The sequence below is a fragment of the Polypterus senegalus genome, chromosome 8, assembly GCF_016835505.1.
Source record: "Polypterus senegalus isolate Bchr_013 chromosome 8, ASM1683550v1, whole genome shotgun sequence".
In the NCBI taxonomy this organism is placed as follows: domain Eukaryota; kingdom Metazoa; phylum Chordata; class Cladistia; order Polypteriformes; family Polypteridae; genus Polypterus; species Polypterus senegalus.
Window position 1 is genome coordinate 176,706,521 of NC_053161.1, and position 24,635 is coordinate 176,731,155.

A 24,635-nucleotide genomic window follows, 5' to 3' on the forward strand; every position below is an offset into this window, starting at 1 on the left:
AAACCGCACAGAGCAATGAAAAATCTACGTGAGTAACAGGTGCATCTGGACTGTGCAAAGACGACAACGACTCAAGTGACGAGCTGGAGGTGGGCACATGAGCAGGCAGTGCATACTGAACGAGAAATCAGCAGACTAGCATGACGGAGGGAGCAGAATGGACGTCCTTCTCCTCTCATCCCGTTGAACCCTCCGCGCCTGAGCGCCGTCCACCCCCATCCCTCCGTCTGGGAGGAGAAGGTGCGATGGCGGTCTGCCAGTTTTCAGTCACGGATGATTGTGTGTTGGTTCTTTCCGTACATTGTTACAATGTTGCTTTTCTTGCTGATTTATTACATTACTGATTTTTCAAATGTTACTGTTCTCCCTGTGCTTAAAAATCATTAAAAAACCGGCCTGATTATGCGGCGTATGGTACGCAGGAGTTGGCTAGTACTGAATAATAAAAGAAACACAGCAACAGCCATCTGTGATTGCTCCACCCATTCACCTGGACGCTCGTGTGTGATTGGTTATAGGCTTAACGTGGTATTATGATTGGTGGGCCATCTGGCAGTGCCATGCTTACCATTGACATAGAATTACTAGATGCCGCATGACCAGCAGCATCACATGTCAACGTTGCCGCCATATTGCGAGTGGCACTGCTATGGAGTGAAGTAATGGATAAAGATGCCTCCCGCATTTGCTTGCTTGGGATTGTACAAACCGCTGTACGATCCAAACCAGATTCCGGTGGATTACATTTCATAAGTAAGACTGAACAATAGTTTTGGTTATATTTGGCCATTAGCAAAATACCCACGCTTCGCAGTGGAGAAGTAGTGTGTTAAAGAAGTAATGAAAGTTTTGAAAATAACGTAACATGATTGTCAATGTAATTGTTTTGGCACTGTTATAAGTGTTGCTGTCTATATATATATTATATACACACACACACACACACACACACACACACACACACACACACACACACACATATATATACACCCTTTGGGGTGCGAGCAGCTGTTTCTGGGGGTTCCAGAATCCTTCGAGGAAGAAAAATGAAAAACATTTGTACAAACTCTTAATGTATCTATCCATTCCTAAATAATTAAATGGGCAGGCTATTTCATATCAGTGCAACACGCTGCTTGTTAAAACAGATGACTCCCGCTCTTATGTGCACTTAGTGCTACGTGGATATTATGAACTATTGTATCTGTTCAAGTTCTATTTAAATTTTAAATATAAGTAATTTTTATTTAGTCGACAGAAATATCTTTGGTAGGAATGTTAGTTAAATTTAGTCAACATTGCATAAATTTTCATTCACCATAGAAATTTAACCACTAAATTTAACTTACAATACATTCCTACCAAAGACATTTCTGTTGACTAAATAGAACCTACTTATAACCAAATAGAACTTGAAAAGATATATTTTTTCGAATCTGAGCGCGCATTGTAAAGCAACTTGACGCGCACCACATTGAGCCTGCGAGCTATTGCGTGGTCGCCTGCCTGCTTCAATAAGTGACCCTCGCTTTGCTCTTACTTTTTTACCGTTCATTTAATCATGGGTAGTCATGAAAAAATTAGGAAATGGAAGGAGGATTACACTGAGTAAGGCTTTACCAAAACAATTATTGATGGCAAATAAAGTATCCATTATTCATAAAGCTTCAATTGGTGATCTGTTTTTCTGCGTTAACCTCATATTTTTTCATACTTCTTCTCAAACTAAGGGGGTGCGAGGGTAAAATGAATCGGGAATCGCTGACTTATATATATTGAAATAGTTTTACTGTCAAATAATGCAAACATGCGTGAAATTTTTTTCGTATTCCCGAAACTTCTGGGGCTCGAGGAGTGTGACAAACATCACGTTTTCATTTTCTTGAAATCTGGTCTGTGTCTGGCAAATATTGTCCAGAATCCTGCCATGGAGTTGGCGGTAGTGCGCGCGACGATCTTTCACTCGGAGCATTTGCGGGGCGTTCAGTGGCCTCGTAGAGTACCTCATATCAGCTTCTATCCAATCAATGGATCTGAATACGGGGACGTTGCCACACGCCTGCTAGAGGGCCCTACTGACACCAACTCAAAATCTGACTGGTTGAAGCAACAGGTTAATCGACATTTATTCTGTGTTAGAGTGCCAGCACAACAGATGGTGAAGGCCTCTCTGCCTGGCAACAAATGATGGCTGAAATGTGATTGGTTAAATGCTTTAATACGAAACTCCGCCTCCCACGGCTATCGAGCTGTAGTCTATTACAGTAGAGTATATGGACGAAAATACGTTCCAGTTATGACCATTACGTGTAGAATTTCGAAATGAAACCTGCCCAACTTTTGTAAGTAAGCTGTAAGGAATGAGCCTGCCAAATTTCGGCTTTCAACCTACATGGGAAGTTAGAGAATTAGTGGTGAGTGAGTGAGTGAGTGAGTGAGTCAGTCAGTCAGGGCTTTGCCTTTTATTAGTATAGACTAGCAAAATACCCGCACTTCGCAGCGGCGAAGTACTGCCTTAAAGTTTTTATTAAGAAGAAAATGAAACCATTTTAAACTGAGGGAAAATATACCAATAATTATTTGTTAAGGATCTCTTATATACCACATTGTGAGTTCGGCCCTCCGGTTGTAATATGACCAAGCTGTGCGCTGAGCTTACTCTTGAGCATGAAACGTACAGTTGGCCATGTGAACAGTAATCTTGTTTCAAATCTCACAGCTTGGATTGCTGCTGTCAAACTCGGTTTGAGTTTCATGGTTTGTTTCCATTACGACAGTATTTGCAGAACTTGTGCTGAAGTGACATTCTGCATCTGTCAAGCGTTGTAAGTATACAACCGGTTTCATCGATAACTTCATATCCAGCTTTTGAGAGTTTAAACATTCATAAACATCAAAGTGTTCACTACTGAAATCGTCACCTGTGAATCTAAGATGTTTAAGTGGCATTGGCGGTTGTCAAAAGGTGTAAAATATTTGGCCATTTCGGTACACTTGAAAGCAAACAACCGAACAATTTAGTGACCGAGCTGCAAGCTATGGATGTATATATGTACGTAAGTAGTATTCAGTTAGCGTTGGGAGCCTGCGTACCAAATTTCTTTAAGATGGGCCCATAAGTAACAAAGACCATTGAAAAGTTCAATATGGTGGCCGACAGTGGCATCATACCACTGAAATAAGTACGTACACTGGTTTCGGTTAGCGCAGGGAAGCCGCCTACCAAATTTCGTGAAGATGGGGCCATAAATAAGAAAGTTCAACATGGCGGACGTTGTCGACCGTTATGACTGTTATGCGTAGAATTTCGAAATGAAACCTTCTTAACTTTTGTAAGTAAGCTGTAAGGAATAAGCCTGCCAAATTTCAGCCTTCTACCTACATGGGAAGTTGGAGAATTAGTGACGTTTGGAAAGTTCAATATGGCGGCCGACAGTGGCATCATACCACCGAAATAAGTACGTACATCGGTTTTGGTTAGCGCAGGGAAGCCACCTACCAAATTTCGTGAAGATGGGGTCAGCCTTCTACCTACACGTGAAGTTGGAAAATTAGCGACGTTGGAAAGTTCAATATGGCGGCCGACAGTGCCATCATACCATCGAAATAAGTACGTACATTGGTTTCAGTTAGCGCAGGGAAGCCACCTACCAAATTTCGTGAAGATGGGGCCATAAATAAGAAAGTTCAACATGGCAGACATTGTCAACCTTTATCGACCGTTATGACCGTTACGTGTAGAATTTCGAAATGAAACCTGTTTAACTTTTGTAAGTAAGCTGTAAGGGATAAGCCTGCCAAATTTCAGCCTTCTACCTATACGGGAAGTTGGAGAATTAGTGATGAGTCAGTGAGTGAGTGCTTTGCCTTTAATTAGTATAGATTAGAAAATCCCGTTTTATAATCTTAGCACTCAAGGTCACCTTACAATAAAATTAAACAACATTAGTAAAATTAAAACAAGAGAAAGATCAATCAAAAAGCAATAATTAGCAAACAAAGATAACTGGCAGTAACAGTGCAAAATTCACAATTGGTATGCCAGTTTGAAAAGATAAGTTTTGAGGGGAGTTTTAAAATGTGTTATTGAATCGAGCTGATGTATATGAGAGGGAAGAGAATTCCAGAGTTGAGGAGCACAATGAGAGACGCTCGAGCTCCCATAGCACTGAGTCTGATGTGTGGTACAGAAAGTGGAGCTGTAGATGAGGATCTGAGTGAGCGACAGGAGTATAAGTCTGGAGGAGATCAGTGAGGTTGTGGAGAGCTTTAAATGTTAAGTGCGGTATTTAGTATTGTATTCTGTACTTAACAGGGAGCCAGCGAAGTTGAGGGAGAATATGTTCAGTGGATTTATAACAGCAGGTTATTATCCTGGCAGCACAATTCTGAAGAAGTTGTAAGCGATGGATACGTTTTTGTGGGATGCCAGATAGAATAGCATTACAGTAATCAATACAGTGAGATGACTCGGGCGTTAACCAATACTTCAGTACTGTGTTGCGTAAGAACAGGACGAAGTCTAGAAATGTTTCGGAGATGGAAGAAGGCAGTCCGAGAAATGTTACTTATATGGGTGGAATTATTTAATAATAATAATAATAATAATAATAATAATAATAATATTATTTAATAATTGCCATTATTAGTGTATAAATGGATATAAATAATTGCATTTAAACGATTCGCCTAAATCTGTTCTATGTAAACGATACTGTTTTAAACGTTATTGTTTTTTCATCAGAAAACCTGGTTTCCACGTCTACCTGTATTAGTTTAAATGGCACATTTGACACTCACGCCAGCGCGTCCACCCTATTGCATCGCGTCAACTAGACAACACACTGAATGTGGCGTCTACCTATATATGTCTATGATGCTTACCCCGTCCCATCCTGTTAATTAATTCTGTTTATTTTCCCAACTTTATTAAGAAGATTCAAAGTTCCAGCAACACACAAAAGGAAATCCAGAGGTGGAATGAGGTTGCGGAGTTCTGTGAAGTGTTCGGCTTAGCTTCCCCACTTTAAAATTGAACCTATAGAGTACCACATCAAATATATTTGTCACCATTTGTAATGACAACCTGAAGTGACAGCTCCGCGATTCAGTAGCTCCGCTTGGACAGCCAGTTGGATTGCAGGTTTTTGTCACCTACTTTACTCGACCAAAGTCCGATAATCCTCCCTGAACCCTTAACATACTGCAAGTGGGCGTTACCACTGACGTATAATATTGGAATAGCCGGCATTGTCACACTAGAGATGAGTGCGGGCTGGGCAGATGATTGACGGCAGGGTATTTACGGGTGTGCCAAGCTCTGCATTCCAAGAGCCCCTGGAACTTTCTTGTTATACATTTAAAGTCCACGGCATGTTACTCGCTTTGCAGACTAAATAAATAGGAAAAGAGACACGACACGAGACACTGGACAACGATCGGAAACACTGCGAGAGTAGAATAGTCTACATAGTGAAGTGACTGTTATTTTTGTCTGGGCGTTTACGAGTTTGATTGTATAACTGCTGGAAATTATTTGTTGTGCAATAAACGCGCTCGTAATTACGCTTAACTCTCACAACAAATAATGTAGGTTTCCGGAACGCAGAGCTCGGCACACTAGTGAATACTCTGCTGTCAATCACCTATCCAGAACCCACCCATCCGTAGAGTGACGATGCTGACTGTCTACCGCAATGGTGTAGCGACGGAAGGGTTTGACATCCCAGACTGCTCTGCGGCGCAGCACCTATAACTAGGGTTTTGTCAGGGTATTGTATTGTAACGACCCGGCAGTAAATAGTTTGTGGGGAATTTATGGGTAATTTATGTAAAAGCTTATTGTTGTGTAAAAATTAACTAAGTACGTAATTGTCTTTCCTGTTGTAAGTGTTGTATGTGTTTGTGCTCAACCGGTGGGGTGGGTTGGGTTATCGCCGTCTGGGGATGTGTAAATGTAAATAGTCACCATCAATGAGAAAGATGGCTCTGTAAATGACCTTGACCATGGCTATTCAATGAGTTTTAAGCTGTGTTTTACTGGCTATCTGTTAATAAAAAGATACAACTGGACAGAGCTGTATCATTGCTAAGATTCTATCTAAGCAATTATTGCCGAGACACTCCGAGTCGTGCGGTGTATGGGACACGAGTGCTCGTTATATGAAGAGCTGGGTGCAGCTGCGTGCATAACGCTGGCAGTCCGCTAGCTGATAGCTTGGGAGAGGTGCACGGCAGAGTTCGGCTCTAAAATCTTTAAAGACTCCACCACGGGTCGCTACATTGGTGTCAGAAGTGGGAGACCAGGCTGTTTAGAAGACGCCGTTATGGAACAGTCTTGAAGAATTAGAGCGTGCCATCTTAGAGAACAGCGTTACGCTAGAGCGCTTGATCAGCGGAGCTGTGCGGAGAAAAGAGGCAGACCGGCCTGATGGTGCCAGTATTCCCCGGACAGTGTTGCGATCTTCTAAGCACGGCCAGAGTGGGCCGTCGGCTGCCGCAGCGATACCCCAGGTTACCAGTCGGCCGGTCCTCTTCTCACGGTCACCTGCTAAGCTGCCGCGATACAGCGGATTTACGCCTTTAGAGCCATACCTTGCACAAGTGGATCTGGCCGCGATACACAATGAGTGGAACCGCGAGGAAGTTGCGACACACTTGGCCCTGGTCTTGGAGGGTCCCGCACTTCAGGTACTCATTGATCTGCCATCGGAAGAGTGTCGTGATCTTCAGGCTCTCACCGCTGCTCTCACCCATCGCTTTGGACAAAGAACCTCAGCAGAATGCAACAGAGAAAAGCTGACTAGCCGACGTCGGCGTGAAGGTGAGAGTGTAGGAGCCTTTGCCGCTGACATCAGGGTATATACACGAAAAGGTTACCCTACTTTCTCGACAGCAGCGAGGGAGGAACTCAGTCTTCATGCTTTCCTGCGGGGCCTCACACCAGAACGTCTTCGCCAGCATGTCTGTCTATCATCACCCCGAGATTTGAGCGAGGCACTACGAGAGGCTGAGCGGGCTGAAGAGGTATTACAGGCTGAGTCACCGACAAGACGAACGCCACACCCGAGTCGACTAACAAGAGCAGTTGAACGAAGGGCGGAACGGGACCCGTCTGAGGTAGTGGAGGTCAGTCGCACCCAACCAACATCAACCCCCCAACAGAGACAACGAGGTGAGGCCGTGAGGGGACCCTCGCTCCGTTTTTCAGCACCCCTCCACAATGACTGCTTTAAAGTTGGGCGCTGTGGATTTTCCACTGGACTATACCTAGACTGCACTATTGACGGACGGCCATGCAGTGCTTTAGTGGACACGGGGTCCACTATTTGTTTGCTACGAAAAGGAGTGTTGCCCGAAACCGCTGGTCTTCTTCCAGAGGGCTGGACCCCCACAAATAGCGAACTATGCACTGTTACGGGTGAACGGACAGCAATGCCCGGAAAGAAACTGTTATCTGTGTTGGTAGGGATGAGCCAGACCAACCACGAATTCTGGCTTGCGGACATTAAAGACCAGTGCATTATTGGGTTGGACTTGTTGGCCCACTGGGTAGCACGTGTTGATGTGTCAAGGGCCGTCCTTTGTTTGGGTAATGAGACTGTGCCGCTCCGGTTGGGCTGGAACCGTCCTGGAAGGACTGCCAGAGTGGATTCACCTGGACACCACTGCTCACCGGCTCCCAACCATTGTTTGGAAGTGGCAAGGGTTCAAGAGAACCCCCAGGAGAGTATTGCTGGACAGTCAAAATTATCGCACGACCCCCCATCAGCTGAGACAGTTGCCGCTGTGGAGGAATTGGGCCATCGAAGTGGTGAACATCTGAGCACGCCACAGCAGGAGCAACTCCAGAAATTACTGAACGACTTTGTGGACATTTTGCGGCTCGAGAGGAGGACTGCACCAGAACCTCGTTAGTAAAACACCACATTGACACTGGCCACGCCGCCCCCATTCGGTTGCGCCCCCACAGATTGCCTCTTGCAAACGCCAAGCTGCCGAAGAATTGATTCGCGAGATGGTAACCAACGACATCATTGAGCCTTCGGACAGTCCCTGGGCCGCACCCATGGTCATGGTGCGGAAGAAAACGGGGGGTTGGCGCCCTTGTGTGGACTTTCGTAAATTAAATGCAGTCACTCGAAAAGACTCTTACCCACTGCCCCACATCGATGACGCATTGGACTATGCGGCTGGATCCTGTTGGTTCAGCACCTTGGGCTTGCGCAGTGGATATTGGCAGGTAGAACTGGCAGCAGAGGACCGATCCAAAACTGCATTCACCATCGGACAAGGGCTGTGGCAGTTTAAGGTAATGCCGTTTGGACTTTGTAATGCACCGGCCACCTTTGAAAGACTAATGGAGCGGGTCCTAAAAGACATTCCCCGAACCCGTTGTGTGGTCTATTTAGATGATCTGTTGATTCATGCCAGAGACTTTGACCAGGCGGTGCACAATTTAAGGGAGGTCCTGACCGCCATTCGTAGCGCCGGGTTGCGGTTGAACCCTGAGAAATGCAATCTTCTCGCCCGACAGACCCAGTTTCTAGGGCACGTAATCAGCGAGTGGGGTGGCTACAGACCCAGCAAAGGTGGCTGCCGTGAGCAACTGGCCCCACCAGCCAACATCACCGAACTGCGGAGCTTCCTGGGTTTAGCCTCATATTACAGGAGGTTTGTAAAAAACTTTGCAACCATTGCCAGCCCCTTGCCCGACTGACGAGTAAGGGCCAACAGTTTGGGTGGACGGAGGACTGCACAGCCGCTTTCCAACAATTAAAGGCTGCCCTCGTCAGCGCGCCTGTCCTGGCGTACCCTGACCCCAACCAACCTTTTGTGGTGGACACTGACGCTAGCAATGTGGGGATTGGGGCCGTACTCTCACAGAAGGGGAGGCTGGAGAGAGTGGTAGCTTATTACAGCTGCAGCCTCAGTCGACCGGAGAGAATTACTGTGTCACTCGGCGGGAACTGTTGGCAGTGATCCTAGCGGTACGGCACTTTCGGCCCTACCTATTGGGCACTAGGTTCACGCTGCGGACTGACCATGCTAGCCTCACCTGGATGTTGAATTTCCGGCAACCAGAGGGCCAGGTGGCAAGGTGGATGGAGATTCTACAGGAATATGACTTTGAGATACAGCACCGACCGGGACGGCAGCATGCCAACGCTGATGCCCTCTCCAGGCGTCCATGCCTCAGCAATGAATGTCGATATTGCGCCGACAGGAAGAAAGGGGTCTGGGGCCATTGTCGGCATCCGCAAGGATAAATGACACTGTTGCAAGTAGGGGAGCCGTTCACTATTGACCAATTGAGGCAGTTACAGGCGAACGACCAAGCGCTAGAAAAGGTAAAGGGCTGGTTGGAGACACAAGAAAGTCCCGACTGGCAAACCGTGTCTTCACAGGGGCCTGAACTCAAAATACTACACTCCCAGTGGGGCAACTTGGAGTTGCACGATGGCGTAATCTACAGACGGTGGCAAGCACCCGGGGAGGGAATTGACCAACTACAACTGCTGGTTCCCCAGGCTTTGCGCCGAGGTCCTCCGATGGGTCCACGGGCGGCTGGATCTGGACACTACGGAAACGCTAAGACAGTGCGTCGACTACGGCAGCGGTTTTATTGGCCCGGGTGTCGGCAAGATGCTGAGCTGCACGTCCACTGCTGTGACATCTGCACTGCACAAAAAGGACCTGGTCAACGTTCTCACGCACCATTGCAGCAATACCTTGTCGGGGCACCCATGGAGAGAATTGGAGTGGACGTACTGGGTCCTTTTCCTGTAACGGAAGCCGGAAATCGCTTCGTTTTGGTAGCAATGGATTACTTCACCAAATGGCCAGAGGCGTATGCAGTTCGGATCAGAGTGCCTCCACAGCGCTCAAAACTAGTGGATGAAATGTTCACTCGATTTGGAGTTCCGGACGAGCTCCACAGCGATCAGGCGGAACGAGAGCCATTTGTTCAGGGAGGTGTGTCAGCGACTGGGGGTGAAAAAGACCAGAACCACCCCCCTTCACCCGCAAAGTGATGGATTAGTCGAGCGATTTAATCGCACCCTGGCCACTCAACTGGCAATCCTGACCAGTCAACACCAGTGGGACTAGGACCAACATTTGCTCTGGTCCTGTGGGCATATCGGACAGCAGTGCAAGAATCGAGCCAATGCACACCAGCGGGCTGATGTTTGGGAGGGAACCTGCGCCAGTGGATTTGGTGTTTGGCTCGCCCCTGAGCCTGAGATTGTTGGTGGGCCCGAAATGGATTATTTTAGGCGGTTAAAAGCGGCTGGACACCATTCATCGACTGGCCAGGGAGGCCTTGGAGGGAGCTGGAGCTCGCCAGAAGCGGACTTACGACACGGGCTCATGGCCCGGCGCTGAAACCAGGGGACAAAGTGTGGGTATTTTGCCCATAGCGGAAGCGGGACTGTCTCCAAAATTAACTCATCACTGGCAGGGGCCTGGAGAAATTTTGGACAAAATTTCGGAGGTAGTTTTCCGAGTCCAAATGCCTGGGACGGGCAGACGGGTGGTGCTGCACAAGGACCGGTTGGCACCATACCACCCACTGGCCCCAGAACAAGAATGACTCGAGAATACAAGCGGCTCTCCAACCTCCACCCCCGGCGCCGAGACAGACATTGACAGTCTCAGGACTGAGCCCGACACAAGTAATGGCACATCCGGCAGGCCGAAGCGTGTCCGTCGCCGGCCAGGACACTTGCTCGATTTTGTCTGTGATGAGTAGGGTTGTGGGGACACTAACCCTCTTGGGAGGGGGCTGTGTAACGACCCGGCAGCAAGCGCTGGCGGAGTGACGCCTCATGGGTAATTTATGTAAATAGTTTGTGGGGAATTTATGGGTAATTTATGTAAAAGCTTATTGTTGTGTAAAAATTAACTAAGTACGTAATTGTCTTTCCTGTTGTAAGTGTTGTATGTGTTTGTGCTCAACCGGTGGGGTGGGTTGGGTTATCGCCGTCTGGGGTTGTGTAAATGTAAATAGTCACCATCAATGAGAAAGATGGCTCTGTAAATGACCTTGACCATGGCTATTCAATGAGTTTTAAGCTTTTTTTTTTACTGGCTATCTGTTAATAAAAAGATACAACAGGACAGAGCTGTATCATTGCTAAGATTCTATAAGCAATTATTGCCGAGACACTCGGAGTCGTGCGGTGTATGGGACACGAGTGCTCGTTATCTAAAGAGCTGGGTGCAGCTGCGTGCATAACGCTGGCAATCCGCTAACCGACAGCTTGGGAGAGGTGTACGGCAGAGTTCGGCTCTAAAATCTTTAAAGACTCCACCACGGGTCGCTACAGTATACTGGTTAATGTGTTATACCATCCACCCGCTAGGGGGCCTCAGTGAGTTATATTTCTAGTTGCAGGCACCAGCGAAGCTGGGTCGTAACTGCTAGGTGGCATGTGCGCAAAGGAGCACATGGAGTTGTATACTGTTTTCACTGCATTCTTAATAAACGAGAATGCGACAAACGAATGCCTCCTGGTAAATAAATACAAGACATGGTGTCAGAAGTAAAAGTGTTAGAAAAGAGAGATGGCGAAATTTAATCCCCCAGAAAGTTTCAACTTTGGTCATTCGACAGAGTGGCCGTCCTGGAGACAGAGGTTCTCACGCTACAGGGTTGCTACAAAGCTGAGTAAGGAGGACAAAGAGGTACAGATTAGCACATTAATATATGCTATGGGCATTGAAGCAGAAAACATTTTCAAATCGTTCGCGTTTGCGGATGGAGAGAGTGCGGAGGACTACGAGACTGTTCTTGGAAAATTTGAGGAATACTTTATGCCGAAAAGAAATGTGATACATGAACGGGCATGTTTCCATCAGAGAGTGCAGAAGCCAGGGGAACATGCAGAATGCTACATCAGAGCATTGTACGAGCTGAGTGAGTACTGTGAATTCGGAGCGAGCCGAAATGAACACATAAGAGACAGACTCGTAGTAGGCATAAGAGATAAAGGTCTCTCTAGGAGAATGCAGCTAATGACAGCACTTACCCTGGAAACGGCGGTGCAGACGACACGGCAGGCCGAGGACGTTGCAAAGCAGATCAGCCAGCAAGAGGGACAACCAGTGAGCAGCTTGCAAGAGGTAACCTCCAGGCAGCCATTAAAGGCAGCTAACAGGCCACGGGTGAAAGAGAAAAATAGAAGAAGCAGTGAGAACAGAAGAGAGGACACAGAGTGTGGTAGGTGCGTCAAGACAAGACACCTAGACATCAGAAAATGTCCAGCAGCGGGGACTGAATGTAAAAAGTGCAGGAAAAAAGGGCACTGGGCAAGAATGTGTAAATCAAAAACTGTGAGACAAGTGACGGTGAAAGAAGAAAGCGAAGAAAGCTTTTACCTGGGTTCAGTGAATAACAAAAATAAAACTAGAAGAAGCTTTATGGACTGTGACACTTATAATAGGTCGAATCCCTGTCAGTTTTAAGATAGACACAGGAGCTGACGTTAATGTTATTAACACAGACATTTAGAAGGCTCAAGTCAAGCACACAGCTCAAGCACTCAAACATAGTACTGGACAGCCCAGCGGGACCACTAAAATGTATAGGACAGTTTACATCAGAAGTGGAGCATAAAGGCCAAAAGTATGCCATTACAGTGTATGTGGTAGACGGAGAAACTGTTGGTAATCTCTTGAGCCGAGAGACAGCGGCTGAGATGAGGCTAGTCAAAAGAATAGAGCAGTTAAGCACAGTTTTCGAAGGAAGCAGTACCATGAAAACAGACCCGGTAAAAATCCACCTGAGAAAGGGAGCCGAGCCATACGCAGCATACACTGCAAGAAGAGTGCCATTGCCCCTAATGTCCAAAGTTAAAGCAGAACTGCAGAGGATGGAAGAACAAGGCGTAGTGAAGAGAGTCACACAGCCCACAGATTGGTGTGCTCCCATGGTGCCAGTCATGAAACCCAATGGGACAGTGAGAATTTGTGTTGGACTGAACAAGCTAAATGATAACATTAAAAGGAGAGATACATACTTCCCACAACAGAAGAAATCCTAGCTAAATTAACAGGAGCAAGTGTCTTTACATCATTGGATGCAGCGTCTGGATTTTGGCAGATTCCTTTAAGTGAGGACAGCAGCCTCTTGACAACATTTATCACCCCAATGGGCCGATATTGCTTTAAAAGGCTCCCATTTGGAATCAGCATAGCCCCAGAAATTTTCCAACGCAAAATGCACAAGCTTTTAGGAGATCTGGAAGGTGTGGCCGTGTACATGGATGATGTGATAGTGTATGTGCAGGATGAAACAGAGCATGACAAACACTTAAAAGAAGTGCTGAAAAGAATGGACAAAGTAGGCCTCAAGCTAAATAAAGAGAAGTGCATATTCAAGAAATCAGAGTTAAGTTTTCTAGGTCACATCGTAGATGCTCAAGGTGTCAGAGCGGACCCGGAAAAGGTACGGGCAATTAGTGAGTTGCAAGACCCTAATAATGTAAGTGAACTGAGGAGAGCGCTAGGCCATATAAACTATATGGGCAAATACATTCCAAACTTAGCAACGGAAGGGGGTCCTCTGTATGAACTACTTAAGACAAAGAGTGTATGGGCTTGGGATCAACCACAGAAAAGAGCATTTGGCAATCTCAAGAACGCACTCATCAAAGCACCAGTCCTAGCACATTACGATCCAGCAAGAGAAACCACTGTATCAGCCGACGCCAGCAGCTACGGAATTGGCAGTGTGCTACAGCAAAAGCACGACAGCAGCTGGAAACCAGTTGCATACGCTTCGAGAAGACTGACAGATTCAGAGGTCAGGTACGCCCAAACAGAGAAGGAATGCCTTGCAGGCGTATGGGCGTGTGAAAAGTTCCAAAAGTACTTAGTCGGCTTGGAAAAATTCAAACTGGTCACTGATCATAAGCCGTTAATACCACTGATCAATAGCAAAGATCTGGACTGTGTACCAGTGAGATGTCAAAGACTTTCGATGAGACTCATGCGCTTTAATGCGAAAGCGGAATACATGCCAGGCAAAAGCTTGGTGGTAGCAGATGCATTGTCGAGGAGCCCATTAAGCACCACAGAGGATTTCATGTCAGCGGATATGAGTGCCCATGTGAATGCAATCATCGGGAGTTTGCCAGTGTCACAGCAGAAGTTGACGGAGATAAAGATGGAGACTCAAAAGGATGATCAGCTCCGAATAGTGGAGAAATTTATAAAGGAAGGATGGCCTGAATATGCCAAAAGCATACCTAACAGCATACAAGGCTTTTACAAATGGAAGGATTTCTTGTCGTTGAGTGACGGACTGTTAGTGCTGGGCAACCGCTTGGTGATTCCAAAAGCAATGCAAAAGAACATTCTTAGTAGAATTCACGAAGGACACCAAGGACTGTCAAAATGCAGAGCTCGAGCTAAAGAGACTGTGTGGTGGCCTGGAATTTCTGAGGACCTGAGGCAAAAGATAGAAACTTGTGAATTTTGTATAGAGAACAAACTCACACAGCATAAGGAGCCACTACAGCCAACCCCATTACCAGAAAGGCCATGGCAGCGAATAGCCATAGACTTATGCATGCATCAAGGGAAACAGTATTTGGTGGTATCCGACTATTATTCATGGTACTTAGAAATTCTTCAATTAAGTGTAACGACATCAGAGCGTATTGTACATAAGCTCAAAGCTACCTTCGCAAGATTCGGCATACCCGAATAAGTTGTTAGTGACAATGGACCGCAATTCAGCAGCGAGGTCTGGAGGAACTTCTGTGCCACATACGACATTCAACACATTACCTCGAGTCCACACAATCCTCAAGGTAACGGGCATGCAGAACGGGCCGTTCAGATTGCAAAACGGATACTAAAGCAGGAGGATCCATTGTTGGCACTAATGAGTTTTCGAGCTACCCCTAACACCTCTACTGGTGTAAGTCCAACAGAATTGTTGATGGGAAGAAAAATCCGCACTACTCTACCCACTCTGCAGAAAAACCTCAGGCCAAAGTGGCCAAACAAAGCAAGTATAAGAGAGAAGGATAAAGCAGCAAAGGAACAACAGGCATACTACTTCAACAAGCGACATGGCGTGAAGGACTTACCCACAAGGTCAGGCAGAGTTAGTAAGCCTGCGGTTCGCTTGGACTTGTAAAAGGATTACAGTATTACTGTAAAATGTAACAGATACCAAAAGTAGAATGTTTATGTGGGTGTTATGTTAATTTGATTATAACACAACATAGTAGTGCATGTCTGAATAGTGGATGTTGAACAGTTGAGTCAGTAACATGCAATGTTGAACCAATATTATGGTGTATTGTTATAGGTCACTGTTTTGTGGCAAACAAGTTCTAAATAATGGTTTACGGTCTTTACAGTTCCTGTATAATGAAAAAAAAAAAAGGAGGTTGAGAGTGATGTTGGGTTCACATGTTAATGGTAATAGAAATGCTACCCTAAGGAATTGACTTAAAAGGGGGAGGTGTCAGGGTATTGTATACTGGTTAATGTGTTATATCATCCACCCGCTAGGGGGCCTCAGTGAGATATATTTCTAGTTGCAGGCACCAGCGAAGCTGGGTCGGAACTGTTAGGTGGCATGTGCGCAAAGGAGCACATGGAGTTGTATACTGTTTCACTGCATTCTTAATAAACGAGAAAGCGACAAACGAATGCCTCCTGGTAAATAAATACAAGACACCTACTTTACTCGACCCAAGTCCGATAATTCTCCCTGAACCCTGATCTTAACATACTGCAAGTGGGCGTTACCACTGGCGTATAATATTGGAATAGCTGGCATTGTCACACTAGAGATGAGTGCGGGCTGGGCAGATGATTGACGGCAGGGTATTTACGGGTGTGCCAAGCTCTGCATTCCAAGCGCCCCTGGAACTTTCTTGTTATACATTTAAAGTCCACGGCATGTTACTCGCTTTGCAGACTAAATAAATAGGAAAAGAGACACGACACGAGGCACTGGACGACGATCGGAAACACTGCGAGAGTAGAATAGTCTACATAGTGAAGTGACTGTTATTTTTGTCTGGGCTTTTACGAGTTTGATTGTAGGACTGCTGGAAATTATTTGTTGTGCAATAAACGCGCTCGTTATTACGCTTAACTCTCACAACAAATAATGTAGGTTTCCGGAACGCAGAGCTCGGCACACTAGTGAATACTCTGCTGTCAATCACCTATCCAGAACCCACCCATCTGTAGAGTGACGATGCTGACTGGCTACCACAATGGTGTAGCAACGGAAGGGTTTGACATCCCAGACTGCTCTGCGGCGCAGCACCTATAACTAGGGTTTAATTATAATTTCTTCAATGTCGTTCATTTATTGTGTTTCATTTTCTTTTGTAACTTTTAGTAAAGATTGTTTTTTTTGTGCGTTTACCTAATACCACGAAGTAATGCCGCCTTTCGAGACAGATAGGAAGTAGGCTTTATTTCACTATTGCTCTTTGTAGTGGTGTTTGTCTGGATTCATTGTAGGTACAATGCTACGAGGATTAAGAAAAGGAGTAAAAAAAAAAAAAAAAAAATTTTCTTGATAACCGAGGGTGCCGGTTTGGCAAAATATAAAGCGACCACCCCCTCATCAGAGTGGAGCTCTGTTTATTTTAGACATTCAGCAGGTGAAGTTGTGCAGAACAAAAGTTTATGGGCAGATAGCATCCTGATTATTCGATGGATTCTAAAAATTTAGGCTTAAGAATTAAACTGTAATTACATCTACTAAGTAACACTATTTTGAGTTATTCTACTTTAAACATAAACTGCTGTTCGTATCAGAGCATACAGCACTCACCGCCTTTACATGTTGACAATGTGAGATTTCTAGGCAGTAATTTCATTAAAGTTTAATAGAATTAAACAATATGACACTCTTGGAGTGTCCTCATTAGCTTTATTGTTTATTAAGACAAATATCTGAACCTGCTTTGGATAATAAAATATGCCTGTCGTTTGTGTACGTCCTCCATGCCGTGCACACAACACATTTTTTTTACGGATGGCCCAGTGATGCACATTGAAAGCCAGAACAAATTTTGGCTCAGAAAATTTAAAAATATTTGATTATATTTGTGGTTCAGGCGAAGTACATAATTTTATTGTTCAAGTGAGAAGCCCTCTCCTTCCAGCAGAACAAGATTTGAAACCGCGTTTATTTATGTGGTAAATCACCAAATAATATTTAAATTTAGTTTCTCAGAATGGGGAAGGAAACTTGCTTGTTAAAGTACCTGGCATTCCATATTCAGATGTGTGCCTGCTGCCGGCCACAACCTCACGGTCTCCATTCGAACTTCCAGGGCTAGCAAGTTGACGTAAAGAGTGGAAAACAGATTGGCAGGGTCGGCTTAGTGCTTGAGCGTGATTGAGGGTTGGGGGAGTTCAAAAAATGGTGACTTCTTTAACCTAAAAAAAATAAATAAATAAAAATCGGTACTTGTGTACTAAACGGACGGCATGACAAACGAATTCATAACATTTTTATTGGGATAAAATATATACAAATTTACAGAAATTGGAGGGCCTCGCAGTTAGGAATCCTGGGTTCGCTTCCCGGGGCCTCCCCGTGTCTGCGTGGGTTTCCTCCCGCAGTCCAAACACATACAGGTTAGGTGCATTGGTGACCCTATTGGCCCTAGTGTGTGCGCCCTGCTTGGAATTTGCTCCTACCTTGCGCCTGTATTGGCTCCAGCAGACCCCCGTGACGCTATGTTAGGATATAGCAGGTTGGACAATGACTGACTTGACTGGCAGAAATTGGAATATTATAGAAATGCATATGAACAATTGGAAGTTATGCTTCAAAATATTCATTTCTGGGGTTGGAAAACTAAAGATACAGAGGTCGTGGCACCAAACTGAAGAGCGGCGGTTGCATAAGGTTTCCTCCTACCCATTTTAGTGTTGGGCTCCGTGGGGGAAGTTTCACTGCCGTCCGTTTTAAAAATCATTTAAATGAACCGATAAAAATGTAACTTAGTGGTCTTCCAAGTGCGAGGTAAATTCTTATGAGGCGCCTGAAGTGACGTGACTCTCCAATAAAATTGCGTTTAGTACTGAGATGGAAGGGCATGCATAGCGCCAGAATAGCTCCTTAGCGCTTTATTAGAACAATCGAGATGAGAACAGGCCATCCAGCGCAACAAAGCTCGCCCGTCCCATCCACTCAATTCTTCAAAAAAAAAAAAAAACACAACAAATACCACACTACCAAGTGTCTGTGGTTCTCTGTGTGAAGAAAAACTTCCTAACGTTTGTGTGAAATTTCCCCATAAGTTTCCAACTGTGTCCCCGTGTTCTTAATGAACTCATTTTAAAATACAAGTCTCGATCCACTGCACTGATCCCCTTCATAGTTTTAAACACTTCAATCAGGTCACCTCTTAATCTTCTTTTGCTTAAACTGTAAAGGCTTTTAATCTTTCTTCATAATTCACCTCTTTTAGTCCTGAATCAGCCTAGTCGCTCTTCTCTGGATCTTTGAGTGCTGCTGTGTCCTTTTTGTAGCCTAGAGAACAAAACTGCACCCAATGAACAGAGATTTCTGCCAGTTTGTCGAATATAGTGGCTTTACGTTCACGTCTACCCATTCCTGCCACAATCCTTTTATTTTGTGGCATCAGCGCCGACGGAAACAGCGTAAATATCAAGAAAAAAAAAAAAGTCAATGAATCCAAATGGGAACATTTATAGCACAGCAGTAGTGAGCAATTATGATGTAAAGATGGAAGCCATTAATATGTACTCCGGGACCAAAATAAATCTAACAGATCGAATGGAATGATCTGTGCAGCACGCTGGCTCAGAACCTGAGAGAGACACCCTGCTCAGGTGCCTAGGGACTGGCAGAGGGCGGCACTGATACCCAGAGAAGCCGACCATAAGAGCAGCTCCTGAAACTGTGGCAGTTCTTCTCAGTGCCACTCATTGAAACTGTATATAATTTTTTGGGTCCAACTCTCTACTGCGACAATTTTAATTTTGTTTGTCATTTTTTGTTAATGAAAGAACCTTTATCAAGCCCAAATATAATTTGGATGTCCTACAGAAATGCGTTCACTAACTGCTGCTGTTGTTCTCTGTGACTGGCACTTGAGCTTACAGCCTCAGGTCATCAACCAATCAGGGACAAGAGAAGATTGGAGGGCTCAGTTAATTTCTACTGTAGACTGATCGGATCGGAGGTTTGGTGGGTTTAATGCCATATGCAATATGAAGGGTGACGATGAGTCAGTCCCCTTGCAATGAGGGCTGGGCGATATTTCATTCAATTGAAATTTAGATCATTTGGCCCTGCAATATGATGTCTGATGCATTCTGGTTTGTTGTCAAAAGAGCTTAAAGATTCAACCAGCATCATATAAACATGGACAGTGCCGTGCTTAAAAAGTCTGTTACTGTGAATAATGAAGTGAGCAGAAGATGAACTGATCACCAAAAGGCATAAAGCTAAAGGTGACACACTTAAGCATTTTATGCAAGATGAGTGTACTGAGCAAGCCAAGCGATTTGAGGTGTCAGACAACACTTCCAAAGGTGGGCTCAGCCCTTCAATAGCACATTAGGACCATGGCTTGTTCACACTCATCATTAGGAAGCCCCAGATGATGCAAATGTCAAAGTTGTAGAAATTCTCAAACCATCCCAACAATCAGCAGTCATGGGCTCCTCAAAGCAGCTGCCTCGCACTGTGAAAAATAAAAGAACTGATGCTCACCACGCAGGAGAAGGTGACACAAAAAAAAGCAAATCATTTACAAATCTGCATCTCCTCAGTTCATAATGTTATGAAGAAGTAGCAGTTAAAGAGGTCAAATCGAGATCTGGCAGACAAAGAAAACTTTCTGCAAGAACTGCTCATTGGTTTGCTAGAAAGGCAAATTAAAACCCTTGCTTGGCTGCAAAAGACCCTCAGGAAGATTGAACAGACTCTGGAGGGGTGGTCCACTGTGCAGCGACACCTCCACAAATAGGACCTCCGTGGTAGAGCCAGCAGAAGGAAACCTGTAATGCATTAAGTTTGCAAATGGACATTTAAAACAAGCCTGAAGCATTTTAGAAAACGCCAAACTAGAACTTTTTGGCCTCAATGTGCGTTTGGATCACTTTCCTCTGATGATGACACCTGGTAGGTTGTAGAAAGTTTAAGAATAAAAAAAAAAAAATCTGTGACTCATTTTCTCCCTTTGTGGATCTCCAGCTCCAAACTATATAACTTGCATAACATAACTCACGCTGGGGTCTGACAGTACTATTTCTCAGCCAAGCTTCAGTCCTCCTCTCCATCTTGTGCTAAAGCTGCCAACAATTTCACCTGGAGACCTCAAACTGGGATTTTAAACACTCCATTGGGAACTTCTCCCTCCCCCACTAACAGCAGCACATCACATCGATGGCATCCTGACCTCACTTGAATTGGACTCTGCTGTCGCTGAAGGCTATTGCACCCTCACAAGCATAATTAAGTGCATGATGATATTATAAAGATCTGTAAAAATATATATTTAATGTAGTCCGAGTTCATGTAATTGCTTATATGAATAGGACTTGTTACAAAAATATTTAACAAAAAATGTGATAACTGAATAAAAACAAAAAATATAAAATGCACCAAATACCCCAAACACACCCGAGTGCTTTGCCGTGTTCTTGGCTGTAAGAGCTGTGGGTGCTCATTTTATAAAACGCACAGGCAGTTTGTTTTGTACTTGCAGCCAGGGAAATCATATTTTGAATCCTGTGTTCTGGATGAACTGATCACCATTTTGAATTCTTCCTTTTCTACTATTTAAAGGTTTGTTTATTTTTCCCCCCTGGCCCCAGTCATGAACATATTTCTAAAAAGGGCTGCTTAAAGTTCTGAGGAGGGCAGGGATATTTTGGTGACACCTTCCTTTTACTTTCAACATAACAAACAGTGAAGTAACATCTCACTACTAAAAATTTGGCATTATACACTCATTATATTGAAATATTAATTACTGCAGTTCAAATCTATTGTGAAGGGTTAGAGAGAGAGAGAGAGAGAGAGAGAGAGAGAGAGAGAGAGAGAGAGAGAGAGAGAGAGAGAGAGAGAGAGAGAGAGAGAGAAACCTCCCCTAGGACACTAGAGGGTGGCCCTCCTGGGCAGCTGTGGCACCACAGATTCCTGCAGGGCATGCAGAGAGTTGGAGTTTGGTACAGGCTGGGGAGAGCTACAGGGCCTTAGAGAGTGAGCTTCTACCACATCTGGGACACTCCCAGGACCAGAATAAAAAAAAAAAAAAAAGTCACAGAGAGAAAGAGAGAGAGAGAAAAATGACTGAGACCTGTACCACGGTGCATTGTGCCATGTTCTGGGTCGCAAGAAAACTGCACCCCTCTATAAAATTAACCGTATGTGCTGTGTGACAACTTGTTTCTGCCTGTCTGTGTTGGGTTAAGGCTGCTGTACGTGCCATGGTGGTTCACAATACATGTATTTTTCCACTTGTAAAAGAGATGAAGTATACAATCATTAAACTTAATCATCATCTTAACAGATTCAAAGATTGTGAGGAGAACATATATACTTGAATAACACGTATAAACAAAAACTCAACCCATGACATATCTACAACTTCTGACATTAGGAAGCGCAGTTCAAAAACAAATTTATTTCTTGTATAGCTCAAAATCACAGAAGGGAAGCCTCAACAGGCTTGAACAGACACACACACTCCCAACCGCAACCCAAAACTAGTGATGACTCCACCCAAGCGGACAAGAATTATTGGGAGAGACAATTCAGAGAGTTAGGTAGGTTGGGAATGCAATGGGTGTCCGAAGGGAAAAAAAAAAAAATATATATACACAACAAGAACACAAGCAATCCTCTACACAGAGCTCAATTGCCAATTGATCATAACCACCTCAAGGGCACAATACAACAGTAGTCACAAAACAAAAACACCCACACTTCAAATGAAAATACAATGGCCAGTGGTGCAGTTTAATCTGTAACTGACACACAAACAATGAATCATTCAAACAACTACAAGGGCTGCCATTTTGTTTTAATACAGCGAGAAGACGGAGTGAAATAGATGGATGAGCGCCTACTACTCTTGTAACACTTTTGGTGTGAATTAGTGGTCAGTGAAGTTATCTGACCACACAAAGTACAAGTACAAGCTTTAGTAAGCCAAACCGTTTTAAAATCCTGCAGCTCTTACCTCCTTTTACCTGCTGATACAATGTCTACTATTCCACTGCACACAGTATAGATTGTTGCTTAGCAAGGGACCCTTTTTGCAGGGGAGGAGAAACAAATTGCTGCAGACTCCACACAAGCCTAGTTGGCCTGTGCATAAGCAGTAACAGGTTTTCACTTTAGCTCTTTTACTGCTTGCTCAGTCATCCTGTGTAAAACCCATCCATTAGCAGAATTAACATCACCTGTTCTAAACTCTCCACCTCTTTGGACCCTCACTCACCACCCCAAAAATGACGCAAAAATGGGCGGAGTCAACACGGTTGGACTTGAACACCTTTGGAGATTTTTGTGAATTTTACTAAAGTGGAGTTGTAGTTATGAAAAAAATAAATAAATAAAAAAAGTCAAAGTACAGAACATTACGATATCGACTTTTGCATACCGATTGCTTCATAAACCAAATCAAAAAACCAGGATATATAAAATTGTCCAGCTTCACTCGGAAAATTCCTCTTATTTTTACATTTTAGGAATGGGATCTGGCCTTAGCCACATCCTGGTGTAGTACCGTCAGTTGTCCGATCCAGAAGTTTCGTAAGCCGTATGGACCGGGTGTCTTCCAGTTAGCAGTGGTTCTGATCAGGACTTCCATTTCCTGGTCACCTCAGGGTATTTCATTTCTTCAATTGCTTCATTTTCTGCCTGTAGTTTGCTTAACCAGTCTGCTTCCTTATTATGCTTTTGAATATTCTCCTATATGCTTCTCTAAAATATTCCAAGTTATTTTATTTTCTGCCTGGTGAACTGTAGTTAAATTCCAGAGTGAAAACATGACAATCAACTTTCTTGGATTATTCCTGAACAGTCAAATCCTACTTCATCTCTTTTTGATGTTCTTTGTATTGTCTTAACCGTTCTGCTTCTGCCAAGGATTTGGAGTTTATTATTCGCTCTTGTGAAGTTTGCACTTTGTGTGTTGATATGCAATACTCAGATTTCAGTTGGTGCATTTTGGGTTTGACTTTGTGCGATTTCACATCTTCCCTGTAGGTCTTGATTAATGAAAACGTCCCTCTGTCGAGGGACTCTGCTCGATTTCCGCATTGTCAGTTTCTCCTTACTCCGATTTTCGTCTGCTCCGTTTAGAAGTCATGAGCTCTGCTGCGCAGATCTGATCCTGTTGACGGTTGTATCCATCACCCACTGTTGCCATTGCTTTACTTCAGTTATGGCCTTGCCGAGCTTAGCTATTATACTGCATGTGGTACAGTTTAATATGACCAGTAACGACTTTCCTCTCTGTATTTCTGTGCAGTTGTCCATTTTGATCAGGTCCAGAAGCTCTTCCTGCATTTGTCATTTGCATTTTTTTTTTTTTTTGCTAACTTCATTCTTTGAGCCCTTCTGAAAATTCTCTTATTTGTTGCCTTTGTTTAGTTTGTTTTGAACACAGACAGTTATCATCATGTTTAACCTCCAAGACTTCCCTCTCTCTCTGCTTTTGAGTATCATTATTTGAGAATGTCACTGTTGGGTTATAACCATTTTCCAACTGGGCCCATTCCATTCATACTTGTTTTTGTTTTCATTGATTTATTTTAAGTTAGTTGTTTTTTTTTTTTAAATTTAGTCTGGTTGCTGATGCTTTCATGTTGGTATAAATGCCACATCATACGAAGTTCCTCCTCTTCTCATCCCAGGTCTTTGCTAGTTTCCTGCTTCATTTCACCTTTTGCCATTCTATGGAGGTGTTCTAATTTCTATGATCTCTCTCCAATTATTCCAACTAAATTTTAACTTATTTGTTTCCTTTTAATTAAAAAGTAAGCTCCAGGAAAGGTTAAGGTGGGGTGGTGGCTTCTTCCAAATTTATATATGGAAGTCCCTTCCTTTGTTTCTGTTATATTGTTGACCTAATTTTGAAATAAGACAAATAGATCACACCAAAAAAAAAAAAAATATTCCAACTAACAGTTTGCATTAGTATCTTAACTTGGAAGATTACTTTTCCAGATTGCCATTTTTGCACACCCTCCTGACATATCCTTTACAGTATTTGGAAAGTTTAGATTGATTGCATAAGAGAGTAGTAGTACATGAGCTCCCCTTTATCTTCAGTTGAACCACCAGACTGTGTCCCTTCCTCTTGATTTCTTGTGCAAGTTACTACTCTCTTGTTGTCCGATTGGTTCCACTATTTATCTGGACCGACACCACACTGGAAGTCTTCACGTCTTCATGTGAAGATGGGTTACTGTCACTTTTTATCATGGGAGACAAGCACTCACTAAGAATTACTTTTCCAGACATACTTCATATTTTCAAAGTAGGTTTATTTTGAGGAGATTGGGTATGAAGCTTATTATAAAAAAGGAAGCCAACCACGTGAAAATCCTTCTCAAGACTGGAGTAGTTGGGATAGTTCCAGTTCATTCTCCTT

The 24,635-nt window shown here is 44.1% G+C and overlaps 1 protein-coding gene across 2 annotated transcripts in view; it reads right to left on the reverse strand.

The window, feature by feature from the left end:
• LOC120533420 (gastrula zinc finger protein XlCGF26.1-like) overlaps window positions 1-24,635 on the reverse strand; it is a 67,961-nt gene that overhangs the window by 20,644 nt on the left and 22,682 nt on the right. The gene's annotated exons all lie outside the window — the stretch shown is intronic.